We start from the raw sequence: 8,046 nt of genomic DNA, 5'->3' as shown, positions 1-8,046 counted from the left end.
AAAAAAATCACACGTGTTATGTTTCATCGTCTTCCCTGGTCCAACCAAATTCCACGTCCTTCGTATAATGTTCGGTTTTTACTATTTGGCTTAGAGACTTTACAGCATAGTAGAACTACGGCTCAGATAACGTTTATGCATAAATTATTAATTGGAGATTTTGATGCACCTGACATTTTAAATTTTATTTGCTTTTCTACTCCCTCTAGAGGTCTTAGAAGTAGAGAGCTACTAAGAAGCCATTTTAGATCGATTGGTTTTGGTGCCAATGATCCACTGCTCAAAATGATTGATGTGTATAATAGGTTAGGATTATCAACAGATTTCAATCAATCCGTTAGTCAGCTGCGTCAACATATTCAAGTTAATTCTAGGGCCATACTTTAAACATTTACTCTGTAAGCATTAAGTTATTTAGGCATACTGCCCGATAACTTAGATTCAAATAAATAAATAAATAAATAAATAAATAAATCTGTGTTCTATTGGTGTGTAAATCGTACCTACACAACTGAATTCATCGAACGCGTTCGAACTGGCTCATTTGTGTTCGATCTGTGCTCTGTTGGTGTGTAAATTATACCTATTCAATTCAATAGATCGAGCCCGTTCAAACGGATTTGTCATTGTTCGTGAATGAACTAAATTGAATGGATTGTGCTCATCATGTTCCATATTTAAGTAGTTTTTTTTATAGAATCCTTGAAGTGTACAAGGCATAGGGTACAATAAATGCTGGATACATGTTTGCTCGTATTAGTTTTTTACATGCTAGTTTTTGGTCGGTTTTGCGATAACTTGTGTTGATCAGACAGCAGATGGGTCGAGTGTTTAATATTTAAAACCGTTTGTTTACCTCCTGATGAAAATGATGCAAGTTGCAGTCCAAGAGGTACGAAAGTGACAGCTCTACAGTATAACCGAACACGTCAACGCCTACTTCCGAACAATTCTATATCTCACTGAAAGAGTATATTATATGCCTGAACGAATCTACAACTCGCTGAACATGTCTATATAATCCTCGAAAACCCTGTATTTCGGATGAAACAGAAATGTCGCGCGAGACGAGTAGCTCTGTTTGCAAAATTAGCTACTTTTTGTTGCGCTTGACATCGTCGCACGCGACGTTGTCGCTCTATGTATTTGAACGGTCAAGTAAAACTTCAATGTATCACTGTGACACTGGTTAACTAAACCTTATTTTGCATTTTTCTTGGTTATTTGTTATGTAAGGGTTGTATTGTATTGTATTGTTTATTGTATTAAGTGATTGGCCAAACAAGCGGCCTTATCACTGAATTAAAACTAAAACTTAAATAACTAACGCAGTGTACAATGACAAAACGGATCAACAAAATCTAGTAGGTAGGTGCCAGTCAAATGAAATGTAACGCTGATTAAATTTACGGGCCATCGCAGTCATTGGGTCGTTCTCGCTGTATGCACGTCTTGTAAGGTCAGTTCTTATTAGTCTGTAGTTACGGAACACTCTAGGAGGGACATTTATGTTGACTCTAGCCAGTAGTTCTGGCGAATCTATCTCACCGACAATAAGTTAGGACAAAAACGTACATTGGGCATTATCACGTCTCCTAGCAAGTGTGTCCAGACCAAACAACAAACAACGAGTATGATACGATGGACGAGGGGTTACATTACGCCACGGAGTGAAGTGTAGGACAATACGAGTAACTCTCTTTTGGACAGCTTCTATTCTATTGGACCAAACACTAGAGAACGGACACCAAACTGTAGAACTAAACTCGAGGATGGAACGAACATAGGACTTATACAGAGTTAACAGGCAGTGTGGGTCATTGAGTTCTCTCGAATGGCGACGAATAAATCCTAGCATTTTGTTAGCTTTGTCTAAAATATCACAGTAATGTTGTCGGAAATCTAGTTTGCGATCCAGGGTGACTCCTAAATCCCTGACCGTATTGCACCGCGGTAGTTGTGTCCCTGATATGCTATAGATATACCTTATCGGACTAGCTATTCTAAAGAAAGACATTGACGTACTTATCAACAGAAATTAGCAGGTCGTTGTTGATACACCAGTCAGAGAAAACATCAATCGATCTTTGCAGAGAAAGAGAGTCGGAAGTGTTCCGTACGATACGAAACAGCCTAACATCATCCGCATAAAGCAGACAATCTGCTTCCGTAATGGCCAGTGTGACGTCGTTAATAAAAAGCGAGAACAGCAGTGGTCCCAAGTTGCTGCCCTGAGGGACGCCAGATGAACTCTCGAAAACGTTAGAGGAGACACCATCGATTTGTACGTAGTAGCTACGTTCAGAGATATAGGACCTGAACCAATTCACCAGCGGAGTAGAGAGACCGATCCGGGTGAGCTTAGCCAACAGCAAGCGATGGTTCACACGATCAAACGCAGCCTTAAGATCAGTGTATACTGCATCCATCTGAGCTCCGGAAGTAAAGGCTGCATGGCAGTTGGAGACGAATTCCACCAGGTTTGTGGTAACACTGCGTCGAGGAAAGAAACCATGCTGGCGTGTAGAAATATAAGAACGACAGTGATACATTAGCGAGTTTTGTATGACGATCTCAAACACCTTGGCACAAGAAGGCAAGGTGGTTATACCGCGGTAGTTCTCAGCAGAGTTTTTATCCCCTTTTTTGTACACCGGAAACATCACAGAGGATTTCCAGGCCGTGAGTACAGTACTTTGTGCAAAAGAGAGTTGGTAGATTTGAGACAGAGGCTCTGCTAAAAATTCACGGCATTTGGCAAGGATTGCCGTAGGAATACCATCGGGTCCAGGGTTGTATGAGGTTTTGACCTGCTGCAGAGCACGTAGTACAGTATCTACCGAGATAATAATATCGCGTACATCAATGTCAACAACATCACGGGGCACATTATTTAAAGCTGCTTCTAATGATAAGCTTGCATCATCCGTAGTAAAGCAGTCCTTGAAACGATCAGCAAATAAGTTGCACATGCCTTCCTTACTGCTTGTGGAGACGTTGTTATATGTGAGAACATCGGGGAGCGAGCTGTTACCGCGTTTTGATTCAACATACCTCCAGAATCGTGTTGGGTGTTTGATGAGCGAGAATTTCACTAGAATGAGATAACGAGTATGAAGTTGTCTGTTATAGCTTCTATATACATTATGGGCAGCAATGAACCTTAATTTGGAGTGTTGTGTACCATTTGTACTGTAAAAGCGAAAGCATGACGCTTTGTTTTGCTTTAGACGGCGTAAACGTGCATCAGACCATGGTGGACTGCGACGCGGTGGCATTAGAGGACAGTAATCAGATATAAGCGCCAGTAGTGTTGTGTTAAATAGTTCCAATGCTGAGTTAACATCCGGATTACCTTCCAGGAAAGACCAGTCAGTAGATTGAAGCAGTTCAGCTAGACGGATAAAGTTAGTTCGCCTGTAGTTACGTGTGCCGGACTCACGGTTTGGTGCGGTAGAACGCCAGGAACGAGCTGTATTGCCAGCACCAGTTAAGTGTAGTTCAACAGGAGGATGATGAACATCAACGGCAACCATAGGGAAGGGTGACACCACCGGTGGGGCACAATAATGTAGGATCTCGTCAGAGACAATTATGAGATCGAGAATATTATTCGATGCATTAGGTAAAAAGTTGATCTGAGAAAGCCCATTACTATAGATGCAGTCAAGCAAAGAGCGGCAGTTGTCCGTAATTCGTGAATTCTCATAATTGATTCGCAGTGCAGGAACGTTAGAATCATCGGTGTTCCAGGAAAGATTGGGGAAGTTAAAGTCCCCGAATAGGAGAAACGTATCGGTGGTTGCACAAGCAATATTATCTATGGTGGAGCAGATAGTTTGCATGGTAGTAGTGTTGTTTACTAAATCTGGAGGAATGTACACTACACCCGTGATAAAAGTACGTTTATTACCATGAACTCTTACCCAGAGTTGCTCAACGGTATCCTGTGTAGGACAAAGTATTGTACGTAGGTGTGAAGCAACGGCAATAAGAACCCCGCCACCGGTTGATTTTTTACTATTTTTGCTGCTGCGGTCTGTTCTATACACTGTATAATTATCCGGGAACAATTCCGAGGAATCAATCGTTGAATCCAACCATGTTTCAGTCAGGATAATAACGTCATAGTGGGTTGTAGAAACATAGTCAAATACTTGATTGCATTTAGATTTCAATCCTCTAACGTTTTGGTACAGGAACAATAATTCGTCAGTATTATTACGGCAGGCGACCCCTGTAGGATTGACATGATAGCCGTGCGATTGTGTGAGTGTAGTGTCCGTTCTTTGGCGATGGTTTGTTTTGGTTTCACGATCATTAAGTTGCGTGCGCCTTTCGTCAAGCACTGCCTCAGTAGAAAAAATATTGTTTGTTGTAGGAAAAACAATCGTCTGGTAAGTGCAATTATTATTTACTAACGTTGTTTCAGCGCCGGTGTTCTTCGTTTCTTGAGACGTGTCAGGATGATTTGTGTGGTTGTAAGTGTGCGCGATGTGCGTGGACTGAATACCGGTGAATATTAGTGGGTTTGCGGTGTTGGTGATGTGCGTGGAGTGTGTGCCGATAAAATTGTGTGATCCAGCAGTGGCGGTGACCGAATATTTAGCACCGTAGGCAAAGTTGTAGGGGTGGAGAGACCCATTGGCGGTTGTATACGAAAATTTGCACTCGGCTGTTGAGTTCGGTAGTCAATGAATTCACGTACTGATAGGCCAAGAGGCCAGGTGTCAGGGGAAAGAGCCTTGTCACGTAGTGATAAAGGCACTAACACTTTAAACGACAGGAATGAGAGTGTAGCCGTATTTGTACCCTGGCGAATAAGACAGTATGCTGTAGCATCGTCAATGGATAAAGCTTGTTTGACCATTTGTACAATTTGGTCACTGGTTGTATCGGGAGAGAGCCGGGAAATATACAACGCGCATTTTTGCACCGCGGAATGAGCGGGAATTATTTTGATAGGAAAAGCTGCTATATCCTTTTTTGTGCCAGTTATCACAGGTGCATGAGTTTTGCGTTGAACATCGTCAATTCGCTTCGTATTGTTGTTTTGGCTATTTCTTTGATTGCTCGTAGCACCGAATGTAAACAATGCGTGATCCCAAGTAGCAACCGAAGCTTTTTTCTCCCAGTTTCAACCCCCTCATGTCCAAAAACTGCCTTCGCTTACTATTCCTATCCCGTTTCTACATTCCACAACGTTTGTTGCGTTCTCGCTCATCAGGGTGTTAGTCAATTCTCTCTTGCCACACGAAGAGAATTCTCCTGCACACTTCGTATGTTGGATTCTACCCATCCCTGTTGAACACACGTCATTTTCTTCCATCGCACTCATCAGGGTGTTTGCTCTTTTCCATCCAAGCCAAAGAGCGACTTCAGTGTGCTCTGAACCGTGGATGTGAGAGTGTGTGTTTGTGTGCTGCGTGAACTATTTTTCCTGCGTGAAACACTTTCCATACTGCGCCATCCGCGGTGTTCTTTCTGCTTCATCGGAGGACGAATTTTTATCATCTAATTGTTTGGGTAAGTGTCCTTTTCTAAGTGTCTAGTGCTATGTGACATTTATTCTAATTCTAATATTATTCTAATATGCAATGTTTTGCACATTACAAGTTTCAGATGTGTGCTGCTACCGCTAGCTGTTCCTAAAACTACTTAAAAAGTGTGACACTGTGTGCACAGGCGTTAGAGTTTCAATTGATCCTCAAGCACAAAGGTAAGTTTGTCACATCTTTAAATCAAGTGTAATCTTTTTAACAAAGTGTGTCTATTAATTGTGTACTTTCATCAACAGCCTTCATACAACACCGCGGTTGAGGCGCGCCAAATCTGATGACATCTTTCCTGAACCAAGCAGGCTGAACACGCGCACCACCACGGGCTCCAGCGCGGTGTGAAGAGGGAAGAAGAAAAGACAGAATTGGAAACAGCCGCGCCAGGCTTCCAACCACCGTGTGTGTATGTAAGTATGTGAGAACACATGTGTGAATCTTCTTGTGGGAACTGCAAAAAGAAGAGAATAAAGAGTGTGAAGCAGCTAGACTGCCGCAACCAAATCAAGAGAGTGAATTCTCATTTCAATCCGAAAAACTGGGAGAGAGTGATGACATGCGAGAGAGAATAAAACTAGAAACACGAGAGAGGACACGAAGCGCTTTCGGGTTTTTTTTCGCCTTCGCGCACATTTTGCTTTATGCGCGCGAAAAAGTGAGCCTTGATCAGCGCGATGGCTCCCATACAAAGGCCTTCGGCTTTGCTATCTGGGATTGTCCTTAATGACATCGGAAAACAAACGTTTGGATGAATTTATGCGACGAATTTTTGCGGGAGGGTGACTGCTACGTGGAGTTTTTAGGTCAAGTTGGCTCATCCGCGCAAACCCAGTTTTTATTTCGTTAGTCAATGGCTCCATAACGGTCTTCCCAAGTAGCAACCGAAGCTTTTTTCTCCCAGTTTCAACCCCCTCATGTCCAAAAACTGCCTTCGCTTACTATTCCTATCCCGTTTCTACATTCCACAACGTTTGTTGCGTTCTCGCTCATCAGGGTGTTAGTCAATTCTCTCTTGCCACACGAAGAGAATTCTCCTGCACACTTCGTATGTTGGATTCTACCCATCCCTGTTGAACACACGTCATTTTCTTCCATCGCACTCATCAGGGTGTTTGCTCTTTTCCATCCAAGCCAAAGAGCGACTTCAGTGTGCTCTGAACCGTGGATGTGAGAGTGTGTGTTTGTGTGCTGCGTGAACTATTTTTCCTGCGTGAAACACTTTCCATACTGCGCCATCCGCGGTGTTCTTTCTGCTTCATCGGAGGACGAATTTTTATCATCTAATTGTTTGGGTAAGTGTCCTTTTCTAAGTGTCTAGTGCTATGTGACATTTATTCTAATTCTAATATTATTCTAATATGCAATGTTTTGCACATTACAACTTTCAGATGTGTGCTGCTACCGCTAGCTGTTCCTAAAACTACTTAAAAAGTGTGACACTGTGTGCACAGGCGTTAGAGTTTCAATTGATCCTCAAACACAAAGGTAAGTTTGTCACATAAATCAAGTGTAATCTTTTTAACAAAGTGTGTCTATTAATTGTGTACTTTCATCAACAGCCTTCATACAACACCGCGGTTGAGGCGCGCCAAATCTGATGACATCTTTCCTGAACCAAGCAGGCTGAACACGCGCACCACCACGGGCTCCAGCGCGGTGTGAAGAGGGAAGAAGAAAAGACAGAATTGAAAACAGCCGCGCCAGGCTTCCAACCACCGTGTGTGTGTATGTAAGTATGTGAGAACACATGTGTGAATCTTCTTGTGGGAACTGCAAAAAGAAGAGAATAAAGAGTGTGAAGCAGCTAGACTGCCGCAACCAAATCAAGAGAGTGAATTCTCATTTCAATCCGAAAAACTGGGAGAGAGTGATGACATGCGAGAGAGAATAAAACTAGAAACACGAGAGAGGACACGAAGCGCTTTCGGGTTTTTTTTCGCCTTCGCGCACATTTTGCTTTATGCGCGCGAAAAAGTGAGCCTTGATCAGCGCGATGGCTCCCATACAAAGGCCTTCGGCTTTGCTATCTGGGTTGATGCTTTCGGCTACTGTCGTTATTGCCGCCTGGAATCCAGATTGCATGGCTGCGTCTTTTACGAACTTGGTGCGCGGATTCATGAAGACGTTGTTGCAGCCAATACAGCACCAGTGTAATTGTTTATATTCCGAAATGCGCAGGAACAGATCAGCGGGAACCGAAGTGCAGCGCTGATGAAATGGAGAGTCGCACAGGCAGCAGCTGATAGATGCCTCCGCAATTTCCATAGTGCAGAAATCTGCCCGTTGCAAATACGGGCCATTCTACGGGAAACGGTGCAGGTTGTCGTTGCAGCAACAAGAGCGATGGCAGTCAGGACGCGTGAACTCAGACGCGATCCGAAATGCGAAATATGCGCGAGTTTTTGGGTCACAAAGATAAACGCACTATTGCACGATATACGAAGGGTGTTCTAAAATACTGCGATTATACAGAAACCGAAAAATAGTGAGA

The 8,046-nt window shown here is 43.1% G+C and overlaps 1 long non-coding RNA gene across 1 annotated transcript; it reads left to right on the top strand.

The window, feature by feature from the left end:
• Nucleotides 1-5,108: 5,108 nt before the first annotated feature.
• Nucleotides 5,109-6,262, top strand: LOC125907507 (uncharacterized). The gene is made up of 3 exons (XR_007452729.1): nucleotides 5,109-5,526; nucleotides 5,617-5,719; nucleotides 5,798-6,262. It is a non-coding gene; the product is annotated as an uncharacterized LOC125907507 (long non-coding RNA).
• Nucleotides 6,263-8,046: the final 1,784 nt, after the last annotated feature.

This window comes from Anopheles coluzzii, chromosome 3 (assembly GCF_943734685.1).
Source record: "Anopheles coluzzii chromosome 3, AcolN3, whole genome shotgun sequence".
NCBI lineage: Eukaryota > Metazoa > Arthropoda > Insecta > Diptera > Culicidae > Anopheles > Anopheles coluzzii.
Note: the sequence above shows the minus strand (reverse complement) of the source record. Positions and strands in the feature narration are given on the sequence as shown.